This window comes from Humulus lupulus, chromosome 5 (assembly GCF_963169125.1).
Source record: "Humulus lupulus chromosome 5, drHumLupu1.1, whole genome shotgun sequence".
Classification (NCBI taxonomy): domain Eukaryota; kingdom Viridiplantae; phylum Streptophyta; class Magnoliopsida; order Rosales; family Cannabaceae; genus Humulus; species Humulus lupulus.
This window is the reverse complement of record NC_084797.1, coordinates 231183445-231200399: the sequence shown is the minus strand read 5'-3', so window position 1 is coordinate 231200399 and position 16955 is coordinate 231183445. Positions and strand designations below refer to the sequence as shown.

Genomic DNA, 16955 nt, shown 5'->3' with positions numbered 1-16955 from the left:
CCCAGGTTAGTCAATGTGATCTCTTGCCTTAAGGAATGTTCATTGTGTAACTAGTCTCTTTTCAATTGCTTCTTTTGTAACCTCCAACAAAATAAAGTTGTTCTGAACTCAATCAATTATAGGCATTATAGTCCCTCAGCGTTCTTTTTTTCTTTAGTGTTGTTCCTTAATCTAGCTTCTCAAAATATAGTCAATTACAGTGGTGTTGGTTTGATGATGGCAAGATTTTAACTCGAGTTATTAGCTTTGATTTCCACATTACCTATTGATGTGGTGCTAAGTTTCCTTCGTTCACTTTCAACAGGAAAATTCACGGATGTTTGCAGGAAAAAAACTTCATCCCTTTTTTTCATCTTGGAAGGAAGACAAGAAAAATCGAGGGGTAATTGATGCAAAGGGTAAAAAGTTAGCAGTTGGTAGGCAAAATAAAGAGAAGACTTGTGCCCCGATTCATGTATTTGAAAGAAGCCAGGTAAGCTTATCTCAGGCTAGCTCTTACTGCTATTATGGTAATTTTCGAGTTGCGGAAACTGAGACTGCAGTTATTGTTCTGAGTTATGTTAAAACTTTTTGCAACAGGACACTGACATGCCCCTTGACTGGGGCACCTAGAAATTTTCTGAGGAGATCTTTAGGAGAAATATTTGTGACCTAGAAAGCACATGCGAATCTATTGTTGAAGGCTCCATTGAGTGCTTAAGTTTTCAAAAGTTTCCCCTCATTTTACACCCCGACAATGCATCAAGTTTTCAGGATAATGTTTTTTCAGAATGTGTTATTCAAGACGATTGTATTTATGAAACATTTCCAACTGATGATGAAACAGAGGTATGTTAGGATGCAGGTGCTTCAGTAAAAATTTGTTTCTTTTTTGTAATTGTCATCCTATGATTCTCATTACAAATTAATTATTGTGCAGGATAGTGAGATAAATAAAGTTGATTCCTTCAATGGACCTACTAGTGTGGTAAGAAAGCCAAACACTAGGAAGGGAAGTAGCTCACTTGAGGACAGTTCAAATATTCTGGCATGTGGTTTGCTCCCACAAGGTTTGAGGTTCGAGTCCCTCCTGAATACTACATAACAATTATTATAGTTTCTTGGTAAAAATAATAAAATTTTCTGTAGCTGTTAATTTTTACATTGGCTTTTTTAGTAGAGTCAATATTAAATATGTTTCATTTAATTGCTCCAATAGTGTTGAATTAATTATCATAATGTGTTTGAATAGTTAAGCATTGTTCTTAGTTTTAATTGTTTAGTCTATCTAGAGATTTTATTAAGCTTATAGCTGCATTTTATTGCATAATGAAGTCATACTATTTTGGTTGTGGTAATCAACCAAGGAATGGCTTATGGACTTACAGTTACAAGCCAAAAACTGCCATGGAGGTTAGATTTCTTGGACTATTTCTTCTTTGACTAGTACATTTAGAAGTTTCTTCAGTCTCTTAAACTGGAGAAAAAAAACATTTTCCTGCAGGTCTGTGTTAATGATGAATCTGTGAAGTTTTTGAGTGGGTGGCTACAACAATGGCGTGAAAGAAAGTTTCAAATATGCAAGGATCACATTGATTGTGATACAAGTGATAGGGAAAAAGATGATTATATCTATTCTGAAAGTGACTCTAATTCAGGAAGCCAATATGAGGAGGATAGGCTGAAAAACGTCCTCTTAGTTACAGGACCAGTTGGGGTAACTACAAAGACTGCATTATCTTGTTACAACTATGATGAGTCATGGTACTTGGTTTTGTTTCTAGATTACTTTGTGCCTGATGATGAAAACTTTTATTTTTGTATTGATATGTGCATTGATTTCATTTTGAGCCTCCATCTTTTCTGCTCTCACCATCTTTGGTACTCACCATGATCCATTATTTTATTTTATTTATTTATTTATTACTATTTTCTCATGTTGGCTGTGGTGATGATGATCTGTGTTTGTTGTTGGTGGTGGTGAATGCCAAAGGTGATGGTTGAAGTGGTGGTGTTTAAACCTTGAAGATGTAATTGGTTCTTAATGAATTTTCAATGTTCATGAAATTTCTTGCATTAATCTCTGAAGGCATTTATATATTAAAATGGTCTCTTTTTATAGCTACAAAATATATATTTTATTGCCTTATGTAATAATATGAAGATATTGTCATTTTTTTTGTTAGTTTTCACTTTCTTTGCATGCTTATTTGCCCTGTGATGGAAAATCTAATTTTCAGAAGCAGTTTCATGGTTTTGCATTATAAGCCTTCTCTCTCTCTCTCTCTCTCTCTCTCTCTCTCTCTCTCTCTCTCTCTCTCTCTATACATACATACATACATAAACTTTAATATTTTAAGTTTAGAAAGGAAAAATAAAAAATAAAGACTATTACTTGGTTCATCTAAGTTTAGTTTTTTTGGGAAGAGTTTGAAGTAGATACAGCAAAAAACAAAAGATGCCTTCTATCTTTAAAGTTTAAAACTTTGGCCTTTTTTGTGTGGTTAAGATATGTTTAGGGGGTGATTTATTTATATTCATAAATATTTATTTGTTTGGGGGATAAAGAATCTGTCTGTGAAACAGTGAAAGTAATAATTATTGATTTTTGAAATACCCCATCTCTGGCTTCTACTTAGGTTTGAAAATGATTCGCTAAATAGAAAAGGTGAACCAGTTGTTATGGGGTTCAGAATAAGTTTGTTTGAATAATTATCTGTCAAAACAGATTCACAATTATTATGTTTAATGGTACTTTTTAAAAGTTAATAACACATATAAGACTGAACCCCCTTTTGGTCTCTCTCTCAGATTGCATTTCAAGTACTAGTTAAGGCATTGATTAATTTGGATCCGGTTGAGGAAATGGAGTCTCTAAGAAAACAATTTCAAGAATTCATTGCAGGCCTCATGTCATTACCAATAAACATTCCTGGAACTAGGCTTCACAGATCATTACAGGTAAGTTAGTTATTATTGTTAGCACTACTTTTGTGATTCTCATATCTTGCTAATGGCTATGAAATTATTCTATTTTTCATTGCATAAAGATTAAACTTTTTTTTAATCTCATCTCACTTCGTATTGTTGTTTGACAAGAGAAAGCATTTATTAAGTTCCTGATAGTAATGGTTTGAGTGAGTCAATCCTTTTAACTCATACCCTCTTTGATTTTTTCTTTTCTTCACTCTGAATGCTAACATTTAGAACTTCTTTAGTTCCATACTATGTCTTGTCTGAAGCTTTTCTTCTATTGTTCTGGGAATAACATTAGTCATTGGTCTGGCTCTTAGAGGTTTCCTTGCACAAGTAGTGTTTCTTGGTGTATGAAATGAATATGGTAATTTTGTCACATTTACACATCATGTATTATTTTCTTTTTATAAATTTGTACAACAGCCTGTAGAGAAGTTACCACATCTGCAACCCTTTTGTCCAATTACTTTCTATTTATGCTGCTGGGTGCTCCTTTTGTATAGTTCTTTATTCTGTCAATTAGATAGCCCCCATTATAGTTGCGTTTTAGATTTTTCTTTTTCTCTTATTGGTTGGATGTAGTGTATGTTGGGCAATTTTTTTTTTACCCTTGTGGTTTTTCTGCTATTCTTTTCTTTTTTATTTCCTTCTTTCTTGCTTTACTTATTTGTTAAATCAGAGATGCTAGGCATAATTGTAACTTTATTTTTCTGATATGAGAAAGAAAAAGAAAATAAAAATCAATTCCATAGTTTGCTAACTAAATAAACAGAGTCATTTGGTTCTGTTTCTTTGCTGTTGGGAGCTGTTCTTTTAGTTTTGTTCAAGTTTCTATTGTAAGTTTATTAGATATAGAGTTTCTTTTCCTGTTGGAAGACTAGGTAAGGGTATACTAGACCCGATTTCCCATACAGTTGCTTGAAGAAGACTTGAGATTCAGTTAGGTCAATCACTTTGGGGACTTTCTAGTCCAACTTCTTTGTTTGAATTCCATGGAAGAAAAGCTGCATGTAGAAATGCAACTTTTCATTTCTTGAGCCACCTTTGATATTTGGTGTCTTGCTTGGTCCCACCTTATGGTGCTTCAAGCAAGGCCTTTCTTTTGCTGTGAGTATGTTATGTTATGATGATAATTTTGATTAATAAAATTTGAGTGTTGTATTGCGTGATTTTACTTCTCATTATATAGTTTCTCTAGAATAAAATTTGAGGGTAATTTTTGTGCTTTCTCTAGAATATAAAAAGCTTTAGCGACGTTTCTTCTTATTTATTGCAAAAAATTTGAAACCATAAGGACTGCTGGACTAGTACCCACTACCCACAACATCTTTTACCAGTAATAGTTGATTTGATTGATATTGGTGATAGTTAGTTTCTTCATGCTCTTCATATCTAATAGCTATGTATAAATTTATCATCAATCCAGCTTGCTTTGCAATTCAGAATTTCCATTAGAAATCTTGTTTGTTGCTATTGTTGGGTTTCTTTCTTATTTTGTGTTTTTTGCTGTATCCTATCCCCTGTTTGCTATTGTTTTATACTTGCAATGAATTAGGCTGGACCTTTCTTATGTTCATAAAATATTATAGTTTCCCTCTTGAAATGAATTACCACATAGTTTCTTCATATTAATAATAAAAGTACCTTTTTTTTACAATGTGCAGGTATATTCAGATGATTTCTTTGGAGCAATTCTTGACAACATTTGTAGTTAAGGTTTTTAGAATGGAAGAATGTATATCACTAATTTTTGTGTACATTTCTTGTTTTGTATTTAGTGATAAAGGAATCTAAATTGGGCATAAATTATGTTGTAATATGATTTCTTAAGCCTAGACTAGTAGACTAAATATTGTAATTACATTTTGAGTAATTAATAAAAATCTATTTATGTTATCTTATTTGGCTTAAACTTTCATATTTGTTTTCCTTGTATTGTGTAAGTGAAAAAAGATTATGTTTCTCTAAGCTAATATAACACATGTGTTATACTAAAGTGTAGTATAACACAAATAATGTGTTATATTAAAGTCTAGTATAACACAAAAATGTGTTATACTAAAGTGTAGTATAACACAAAAAATGTGTTATAGTAAACTGTAGTATAACACAAAAAAAGTGTTATACTAAAGTATAGTATAACACAAAAAAAGTGTTATAGTATCGATTATAAATAACGTAATTCAACACTTATCTATATATTAAAATAACACAGAAATTGTGTTATCGTTGACAGTACAATAACACATCTGTATAACACTGATAAAGTGTTATGGTAAGTACCCTGACCTACGATAACACGGTCTGTCTTAACACATCAGAAAGTGTTATCGTAGGTTTTGATAACACATTTTTGGTGTTATTAAAAACCTTTTTTCTTGTAGTGAATTTGGAGGGAACAGGAGGCGGGAACTGACTATACAGCGACGACATGTCGTCGATGTAGGGTATTCGTAGGAAAATGATATTTGTCTATAATGATGACATGTTGATACAGCAACCAACTCTGGACGGTTGAGTTCCCTAAGCATCCTACAGCGACAACCTATTTTGCACACTCTACAACGACGACATGTCGTCGCTATAAGGTCAAATAAAACATGGGAACGTGAACCGCCAAAAAATTTAAGTCAAATTTCATTGACTACAGCGACGACAGTGGACGCGTAGCACATGAGGGGATTCGTGTACTATTCACTATCCTACATTGATGACATGTCGTCGCTGTAGGGTCTCACCGTTTGAGTAAAATGATGCGTTTTGTTGATGCGGTTCTTCGCCAACAGGTAATTAAGAAAAGAAAGAGGAAGGGAGTAGTGCTTATGTTGAACCGAAATAGATGAATGATCTTGGAAATGGAATGGTGACACAAAATACATTTTTTTAGGTGGTTCAAAGGTTAAAATCCTTCTACTCCACCAGTCAATATTATTGATATATGCTTGGTATTCTTTTACACGGTATTTCTTACATAATAGAATCCAACCCCTTGTGACTCCCAGGGTCTCCATACTTATAGGAGAAGGCACCTGAGAGTTGGTAAGAAGGTCATCCCGTGACCTTCTTACCTATCATGTCAACTCTGTGACATTCATGATTAATTCCTAAACCTGACACATAAGTGTGATCAAATCAATAGGTAAGGGGATAATGGGCCGTACGGCCCAACCCAGTTGTGGGTGTCTGAATACGCACGTTCATGCTGCGTGTCCGAGAAGTCAGGGGTATATCAGACACGTGATGTCTGATATATGCACGTTTACCTTGCGTGGTTGACTTTATAGAAGGTCACAGCCTCCAACTCTAGCTCGTACCACGAGCTGGATGCTTACCTCGACTTGCGGCCTTCAGAGTCCAGACTCAGTCCTTAAGCAATCTTGGCGAACCCTTGGGTTAGCTCGAGCTAAGGAGGTAGGATCTTACGATGGCAGCTCCAATCATGGGGATGTCCACGTGGTAGTCATGATTAGGCCGTATCTAAGCTCGGTAATTAGCACGTGGGAAAATCAGGGCGTACATGTTTGATATCAGCGAAGACTTTCAATTACCTATAGCGACGACATGGTCACAGCGATATGGCCCCCCCAGAGAGAGCCTTCTTCTTCTTTCTGCTTTGTTTTCTTAAAAAAAAAAACAGACACTTCTTTGGTTTTCTCCACCTCCTAGCGCCCCCCAACGCCGCTCAACCCCATTTTGGCCAATTTCTCGCAAGTTTTGTGTAACGCCCTGGTTACCCCAGAACAGTTACGGTGAACAGTGAACCGAAAATTTGACTCGCTACCCGAGTCCTTTGGTTAAAAATGTGATCTAAGCGTTATTATCAGGTTAAGGTGAAAACCAGTAAAAAGGAAAGGATACATTTCGTTAAGTAAATAAACTGCTCATGAGCCTTTCAAAATATTTATAAGTAGTTTGTAATACAAAAGAGTCACTATTGTTTCAAATTTACAGTCCCCGCCGGCCTAAGCGGTAAAAATAGGGTAAACCCCTAGTCCCTCTGAGAACTCCTTGACCGTGGCGGTTAAGCGGCCCTGTATGTACACAACATCACCCAAGCTCTCCATTCAGGGTTGGGTGAGCTTTTCTTTCCCTTTACCTGCACCACAAAGCACCCATGAGCCAAGGCCCAACAAGAAAACACAATAAAGCATGATGTAATATCAACAACGATCATAATAACCTTTCAGGACTATCAGTCCAAGCAAATAGGTGACAATAGCCGAAAGTCACAATATTGAGCATAGCTCCCTCTAGCTATGTGACGATAGGGTCACCAGGGCTTAACTGATAAGTGATTCTTTCTTAAGTTTGATCAAGACAGGTGCATGGTGAATGGTCACCAACATAACCTTCCTCCCGACTCTAGAGTCGTGCTATGGACAGCGTCCCTTATCCATGTGACAAACTGTCACCGGGGTCATACACCTTGGATATAAACATCTGGTCATAGACCAGGCAAGCGCTTATAAGTTCTTCGACCTTAGGGTCGGTCCCGCACTAATGCTATAGAGCTATTCAATGCGTGATCATCGACTTTAGAGTCGGTCCCTAACTAGTCAGTGTCATAAACAGGTAATCAACGTTCATTAGCATTTAATATGCAATCCACGTCCACATATCTCAACCAACATGCCTCAATATCAAACCACGCATGTCATATACCTATACAGGGTGCAACTGTATTCATACACTATTTTCTTACCTCTGGTTCGAGTGAGAATTAGCATATGAATGATCCCTGAGAACGATCAACCTTTAAATTCCTCGACGGTCACCTGGTCATAACAAAAATATAGGATTCATCAATAAAAATGATAACTGAGGGTTCCCAAACCAAGATCTAGCCTCCGGGACATCAAACATAACTCAATCAGGTACTAGGTTCAACCCCGAGGCCTAAGGTTTGAATCCCCAAGCTAAAAACATCATTTTGGTCAAAATGGCCTTAAGGGCCGCGACCCTCCCCTGCTACGCCGCGGCGCGCCCTCAAACAGAGAGGGCTCCCCCCTGCCAGACAGCAAGGGTCGCAGCGCACCACAGCTGCGTCGCGGCGCCCAGCCCAAACCAGCAACACGCCCACGCACGAACCCAGTTTTTCCCCTGTGTTCATTCCTCTCAAACCAGTCCTTCAAACCAACTCAAAACCTCTTCCTACCACCCATTTAAACCCCTAAACATCACCCATAACCTCCCCTCATCAAAACCCAATCTAACCATCAATCAAAACCCCTTTAAATCCAAACTTCCAACAAGAATCAAAGGCTGAAAATCTAAAGATAAAAACAGAGCACCACCTGAAATAAGTGACTAAGACTCACCTTGAAACCTGTTTTGAACCTCCCACACAAGCTGAATCAAGTCCACCAACCCAGCCTTGGAGTTCCCTAGCTTGAAACCTCTCCTAGAACTCAAGAACACCAAAGGAGAATGAAGGGAAGATATTGTACGAGAAGGGAAGAAGGCAATCTTTGTTTTTGTTTTGTTCTTCTACAGCCCTCCTAAGTTATATATATCCAAAACCCCAAATGACCAAAATACCCTTAAGCCATCAAAAGCCTCTAAAACCATTTCAAGGGTAAAATTGGTACTTTCCGCTTATCCTGGTAATCATAATTAACGCTTCCCAATTCCCGCTAATCTCAATATCCTCAAACGCCAATAATTCATATCCCGTTACCCTAAAATCCCCGGTAACGCTATAACCATTAATATCACCCCGAGACTCACCCCGAGCCCCGAGCTCAAACCTGTTATGACCAAACCGATAAATCACGTTTAAAGATCGTCTCATGTCGAAATACTCGAACCAATCCACATTATAATGTGGTCTCACGACATATCATTAACATGCAAACAAATATTCAATTATACCCTCAACGGGCCAAATTACCAAAACACCCCTGTAAACAAATGTGGACTCACATGCATGCATTTAACATCATATTATAATATAATTCTCATAAACATGCATAAACACATTTAATGGCATAATTAAACAGTTATGGCCCTCCCGGCCTACTAATCCAGCCATTAAACCATAATAGGGAATCCGGGGCATTACACTGCAGCAAAAGAATCCAGGTACAATTACTGATTTTGTCACAGGTACATTTAATGCCCCGGATTCCCTATTATGGTTTAATGGCTAGATTAGTAAGCCGGGAGGGCCATAACTGTTTAATTATGCCATTAAATGTGTTTATGCATGTTTATGAGAATTATATTATAATATGATGTTAAATGCATGCATGTGAGTCCACATTTGTTTACAGGGGTGTTTTGGTAATTTGGCCCGTTGAGGGTATAATTGAATATTTGTTTGCATGTTAATGATATGTCGTGAGACCAAATTATAATGTGGATTGGTTCGAGTATTTCGACATGAGACGATCTTTAAACGTGATTTATCGGTGTGGTCATAACAGGTTTGAGCTCGGGGCTCGGGGTGAGTCTCGGGGTGATATTAATGGTTATAGCGTTACCGGGGATTTTAGGGTAACGGGATATGAATTATTGGCGTTTGAGGATATTGAGATTAGCGGGAATTGGGAAGCGTTAATTATGATTACCGGGATAAGCGGAAAGTACCAATTTTACCCTTGAAATGGTTTTAGAGGCTTTTGATGGCTTAAGGGTATTTTGGCCATTTGGGGTTTTGGATATATATAACTTAGGAGGGATGTAGAAGAACAAAATAAAAACAGAGATTGCCTTCTTCCCTTCCCGTACACTATCTTCCCTTCATTCTCCTTTTGGTGTTCTTGAGTTCTAGGAGAGGTTTCAAGCTAGGGAACTCCAAGGCTGGGTTGGTGGACTTGATTCAGCTTGTGTGGGAGGTTCAAAACAGGTTTCAAGGTGAGTCTTAGTCACTTATTTCAGGTGGTGCTCTGTTTTTATCTTTAGATTTTCAGCCTTTGATTCTTGTTGGAAGTTTGGATTTAAAGGGGTTTTGATTGATGGTTAGATTGGGTTTTGATGAGGGGAGGTTATGGGTGATGTTTAGGGGTTTAAATGGGTGGTAGGACGAGGTTTTGAGTTGGTTTGAAGGACTGGTTTGAGAGGAAAGAACACAGGGGAAAAACTGGGTTCGTGCGTGGGCGTGTTGCTGGTTTGGGCTGGGCGCCGCGACGCAGCTGTGGTGCGCTGCGACCCTTGCTGTCTGGCAGGGGGGAGCCCTCTCTGTTTGAGGGCGCGCCGCGGCGCAGCAGGGGAGGGTCGCGGCCCTTAAGGCCATTTTGACCAAAATGATGTTTTTAGCTTGGGGATTCAAACCTTAGGCCTCGGGGTTGAACCTAGTACCTGGTTGAGTTATGTTTGATGTCCCGGAGGCTAGATCTTGGTTTGGGAACCCTCAGTTATCATTTTTATTGATGAATCCTATATTTTTGTTATGACCAGGTGACCGTCGAGGAATTTAAAGGTTGATCGTTCTCAGGGATCATTCATATGCTAATTCTCACTCGAACCAGAGGTAAGAAAATAGTGTATGAATACAGTTGCACCCTGTATAGGTATATGACATGCGTGGTTTGATATTGAGGCATGTTGGTTGAGATATGTGGACGTGGATTGCATATTAAATGCTAATGAACGTTGATTACCTGTTTATGACACTGACTAGTTAGGGACCGACTCTAAAGTCGATGATCACGCATTGAATAGCTCTATAGCATTAGTGCGGGACCGACCCTAAGGTCGAAGAACTTATAAGCGCTTTCCTGGTCTATGACCAGATGTTTATATCCAAGGTGTATGACCCCGGTGATAGTTTGTCACATGGCTAGGGGACGCTGTCCATAGCACGACTCTAGAGTCGGGAGGAAGGTTATGTTGGTGACCATTCACCATGCACCTGTCTTGATCAAACTTAAGAAAGAATCACTTATCAGTTAAGCCCTGGTGACCCTATCGTCACATGGCTAGAGGGAGCTATGCTCAATATTGTGACTTTTGGCTATTGTCACCTATTTGCTTGGACTGATAGTCCTGAATGGTTATTATGATCGTTGTTGATATTACATCATGTTTTATTGTGTTTTCTTGCTGGGCCTTGGCTCATGGGTGCTTTGTGGTGCAGGTAAAGGGAAAGAAAAGCTCACCCAACCTTGAGTGGAGAGCTTGGGCGATGTTGTGTACATACAGGGCCGCTTGACCGCCACGGTCAAGGAGTTCTCAGAGAGACTAGGGGTTTACCCTATTTATGTCGCTTAGGCCGGCGGGGACTGTAAATTTGAAACAATAGTGACTCTTTTGTATTACAAACTACTTGTAAATATTTTGAAAGGCTCATGAGCAATTTATTTACTTAACAAAATGTATCCTTTCCTTTTTACTGGTCTTCACCTTAACCTGATAATAACGCTTAGATCACGTTTTTAACCAAAGGACTCGGGTAGCGAGTCAAATTTCCGGTTCACTGTTCACCGTAACTGTTCTGGGGTAACCAGGGCGTTACATGCAGCATGTACAGGTAAGAAGGTAACTTGGAGTACGATTCTTCAGGTGTCCCCCTGACATAACCGAGTGCCTTCTCTCTGCATCTCCAAGCCTTCATATAACTCATATCGATCCCAAAATTATTCTTCATATCCTCCTTTATGATGTTTGGTGGATAGCTAGTGCCATTAGTAGCATATTTTTTCTTGATAAGGTGCCCAATGACAGAAGGTGCTGCTTGACGGTGATCTTTTTGTCGCAATTCTAGTGAACAAGTATGTACACTATTATAAACAGTGATGTCAAACATCTCCGATCGCGCTACTTTTTTCCCTCTTATTCTCCAACCACAATCAGAATCCTTGCAAGTGATATACAACACATCAGTACCAGACTTCTTAACCATAAACTCAAAATTATTCTTCATTGCAAAGAGAGCCGGTTTGGTTTTCAATTCCATCTTGTTCTCAAATGTCTTCCCGAGATGTAATTCCCCAAACGCTACACCGGATGAGGGTGATTCAAAACGACTACAAGCTATGATATCTTCTTTTGTAAACATGGGAGCACTCCATTTTCTGTGATCTTCTGTTGAATTTATTGAAATGTTCCCTATATAGTTATATTCTGTTCCACCAGGACGACTAGAGCTGGTGCCAGGTGTTCGACGTCCTTGACTTGGTGGGTTCGTCCGTGCAATATGACGTATTGGTTGTTCTTGTTCTTCTTCTACTTGCAAATGTTTAGCTAATAGATCATCATCCACTGAAATGTCTCCTAAGTCCTCATTGTGTTCAGCTACCGGATCGTCATTCACATAGGGGTTGTACTCATACTGGTTGTCCCTCAGGTCACCAATAGGAAATCCTAAAGTATTGGTTGCTCCCTCAGGTCCGGGATTAACAGGAGTGACACACAAGGTCAACCTTTCTTTAGATGTTACTCCTAAGAATGCACAGACACCAAGATCACTTTCAACATGAACGGGTGTAAACGGTTGGTCGCCACAAGTGTAAGGAACCTCCAATTTCAACTCATAAATATGTTTATCAACTTTAAGTTCCATGTGCAATATGTCAAGAAGTTGCAAGTACGTTACAGTATCCTCCATCGGTATCACCATGCATTGAGGGTCCTTGAAAATCCACTTATTCCCTTGTAATTCCCAAACACCATTGTAGGATACAAAAACGTAGACAATAGAGCCTGTGTTGGAAAAAAAAAACATTAAAATTGTCAGGAAAACTGTCATTTTTTTAGAAATACATTAAAAAGGAACATTATCGAGCTTTATCGAGCTAACATCGAGTTTTATCGAGTTAGCATCGAGCTCTTATCGAGTTAGCATCGAGCTACAATTTCTCAAAACCGAACATAAAACCTAACCAAACCCTCCATCGAACCCTATCGAGCTCCTATCGAGCACATATCGAGAAACCTAAACCTATCGAGCTCAAATATTGTAGGGTCCAATCGAACCCTTATCGAGTTTCCATCGAGCACAATCAAGCACTAACACCCAACCCTATCGAGCTATAATCGAGCTCACATCGAGCTCTTACAAGACCTTCTTCTACATACCATCGAGCTCATATCGAACCGTTATCGAGCAAAAAAGTTGCAGAAAATCCAGAAAAACACAGATCGCGGAATCTCTCAAAAAATCCCGAAAAATACACCAATATAGGCTCAGATCTGTTCAAAATAGCCAAAAAAAATGTAAACAAACAATACCCAATACATAAAATGTAAAATCTTATTACCCATGATTTTTCTCCTCCAAAAACTCTCAAAATAGATGTTGCCTTTGATATTAACGACTTCACAGAGACAATGGAGATGGCTAACAATGAGTTTGACAAGAAAATTATACAAAATTGTAGGTTTTATGGATGATTTCGTAAGAATGAGAGAGAGAGAGAGAGAGAGAGGGAGGGAGGAGAGTGGAAGAGAGTTTTGTGATTTTTTGATATAATGGGAGGGGTGTTTTGGGTATGGGAGGAATGTTTAGCATTAAATTGGAAATATTATTAGTGTTGGGATTTTTTTGGTAATATTTGGCATTATTAGACATAAATAATGAAATTTCCCCTATAATATTGGGCCTCTTCAAGCAAATTATAGACTAAATCAAAGCTAATGGAATTACAAATTAATGATATGTTTCTTAAAATTTCAATAAATTAATGAGCTATATGATAATTCCCTTTTTGCATCACATGTGACGCACAACTATCATTTTTTTTTTTAAAAAAAAGAAAAAGAAAAGAAGAACATACTTTATTTATTTTTTGACAAAAAAAAAGAACATACTTTAATGTCACATGTTTTCTTTAGAATTCATCCATCTACTGATAACAAAAACTAAAGAAAAGCCTTACTTTTTTTTCCCCTTGCTAAGTACTTGAGACAAATGAAAGGAACTCATCGTCGATTTCAAGCCTTGCCATATCATCTTTCTCCAAGTCAATATAAACTTCGATTCCATCACACGTTTTAGTGTCCATGAAAACAATAAAATTCTTGAACGGTAGAGGAACTTTCCCTACCCAAGATGGCTTTCCCCAACCAAAATCCTCATACAGAGAAAATCTACAAAAACTTGTGAAGTTAAGAGGAACTACGTCTCCTTTGGCGAATTCCACAGCATGTTCGTTTAAGAAACTCAACCCTTGATCAACACCCTCTTGCAGATTCTTCACGTGCTCTTTGCCACTGCCATTAATCATTAGCTCTCTCATCGCTTGCCTCGCAATTCCATCATAACTATCCTTATCTTCATAATTGATTTCATCTAAAGCTTTAACAAATACCCTGGACAGGTTCCCGAAGGAGTTATCATGGAGTGGAGGGTCAATCCTTGAACGAAGATTAAATGAATGAGTAACAATATAGAGCTTTTTCTGATGATCATGATCAAGATAAAACCCCACTTGAGTTGAAGCTATGTACCGAGCACATATGAAAGCAGACAAGGCCTCCACACGTGAAGGGATTCTAGTTTTGTCCCTAAATTTTTCTTTAAGAGCCTCTAGTTTAGATGATTCAAACACAAACCTTTTTGTTATGACATTCTTCATCAAGAAATCGACTTTTGGATCGTCAACGACTTGTTCAACATCCTTTGGTGGAAAATGTGTGGCAGATACAAACTGTGGTGAAACCGCATTCGAGTCCTCATCATCGCCTCCACGAGTAGCAGCTGCCCAGAATTTGAGGAACATCAAAGTTGATAAAGCGTCTTCAATTTTGTGACTAAAACGAGAACCAATTACTACCCCACCACAGCTGAAGATATTGAGTTGTGGATGCCAAGTAGTATATCAACTTTATCATCTAGCTCAAAAGGAATGAACTTGTGGAGATCATGGGGATCTGGATTTTGAACAACATCCGACAGCTCACAATTGACTTGTGCTTCCAAAAAAGGGATGCCCTCGTCGTTGCAATTGACAAATAGATCATCTTTTAGTCGTCCGGCTAATGGATAATACCGGCTTAAGACACGGGATAAGGATTTCTTAAGCTTGTGGGATATTTCAGTAACATTTTGGCTTTCAGAATTGTGTGGAAAGAACATAACAAAAGATATGTGATTATGGCCATGTAGTTGGTCTAGGAAGGAGAGTTGGTAATTGCGAAGGTGGCTGGGAGTGGGGTAGCATGGTTTAATAATCTCTTTGGAGAGTATTTCAACTTCAAACTTCATCTCTCTTTGAGCTAATCTCTAACTCAAAAAATAAAGATGGAAAAAGTTGTTCGTTTGTAACCATTTTTTTTTCATTATCATTGGACTTATATACATCATACATGTTGGATATATCTTATAAAGACAAATAATCAACCACCACGTAATTGACAGATGTGCCTAAATGTATATAATTTAAATCTCACGTCTAACCTAATACGCATATTTTGTAAGGTTAAGAGTGATAATACAGGGCTTTCCAAGCTAGAGAATCAAAATGGCTGTCAGCCAAGAAATAATCCCCTTTTTTTAACTAATCATCAATGCCTCAATCATATATATCATACAATTTCGAAAGTCAATGAATGTACAGTTTCGTATCTTTAATGTATTAATATTCTCACGTTTGAAAATTTAAATACGTGTGGACATCTTTACTGGTAGCAAGAAATATGAAACCTTGGAAAACTATTTAAATTTTATATTATTTATTTTACAAAATAATATTATGTTGATTAAATGAGTGACAAATAAAATGGGCATCACAAAACATTATTTTGTAATTTTGTAACATACAAAGGGATGTTACAAATCTGGTTACTGATTTGTAACTCTCAAAATATCACCATAATCAATATGTAAATGCATATTCTTGATTTGATTTTCATATGCTATAATGTTTTATAGTAGTTAGGTATGTTGTTTTGACCGCCAATAAGTGTTTGGATGTTACAAAATTGCATGGGAAAAAATTAGGGATGTTTTGGCAGCTTGTAACCAAAGCTGTTACTTGGGGTTACAATTCAGTAACCTAACAATTTCGGTTTTGAAGCATATTTTTTATGCTTTGAACGTTGTAGCTCCACAAGTAATAACCCCCAAATCATCCCTTGAAATGAAAAACACCAAATTTATCATTGGTAACAGCCAAGGGGTTGGTAGAATTTGAAAATCAAATTGTGATCCAAAATCTATTAATAGAGATCATTAGGTCACTTGTAAATATGAGTTTTTCATCTATTTTAGCACTTGACTGAAAAATTAAAAAGTTTGATAATTGCAGAGAGCTATTTTCTTAGTGAATAAGAGGAAATAAGCTTTTAGACAAAGGTTTCAAACCTTGTTCAAGTATAATGTCCCCACTAAAGGTTGTGTAATTTCCTTCTTTATTCTTGTTATTTTATTTATAACGTTTTCTTTGAGGTTGTATTCATCTTCTCCTCTTCTTCTATATTGTCTATATATATATTTTTATTTTAACAATCATCTTGTTCAATCGTATTTCTTGTTTAGAGTTGTAATATTGGTTTCTATTATATTTAATTAAAATATATATTTCTCTAACATTCAAAAGTTTATTCTCATTTTCAATGGAATGAGAAACCATATCAAGATCTTGTGATTATCCAACTTTAAAGGTGGTAGACAACATAAGTGTAAAGGTATGTGCTTCAAGCCACTCATGGGTAAGAATAGTTGATAACTCTACAAAATAGAGTTATTTTACTACTTTTTATATGCTAATTGTTGCTTAGTTCTTGAGTTTTTAATTAACTTATTAAGTTTTTATGTAATTTTTAATTTGTTAGTCTTATTGTTGTTTTCTAGATTTTTATATGTTTTATAGATATTTTATTATAATATGTTGTAGTTTAATTATTTGAAATTTGTGTTTATAGATTATAAATTAAAAAAATGTGATTTTATTGAACTTAATTCCCAAAGTAAATTAAATTTCAATTAGTATTTTCTTGGACTTAATTTGAGTTATTTTATAATTGAAAATATTTGATTCTAATTTATTATTTACTTATTTTGTAGGGAGTAAGTTGTATTTTTTTTTTTTTTGGCTTTGAAAAGAAAAGAAAGAATGGCA

At 36.9% G+C, this 16955-nt stretch overlaps 1 pseudogene; it reads right to left on the bottom strand.

Moving 5' to 3' along the window:
• Nucleotides 1-13650: 13650 nt before the first annotated feature.
• Nucleotides 13651-15205, bottom strand: LOC133778343 (stemmadenine O-acetyltransferase-like; annotated as a pseudogene).
• Nucleotides 15206-16955: the final 1750 nt, after the last annotated feature.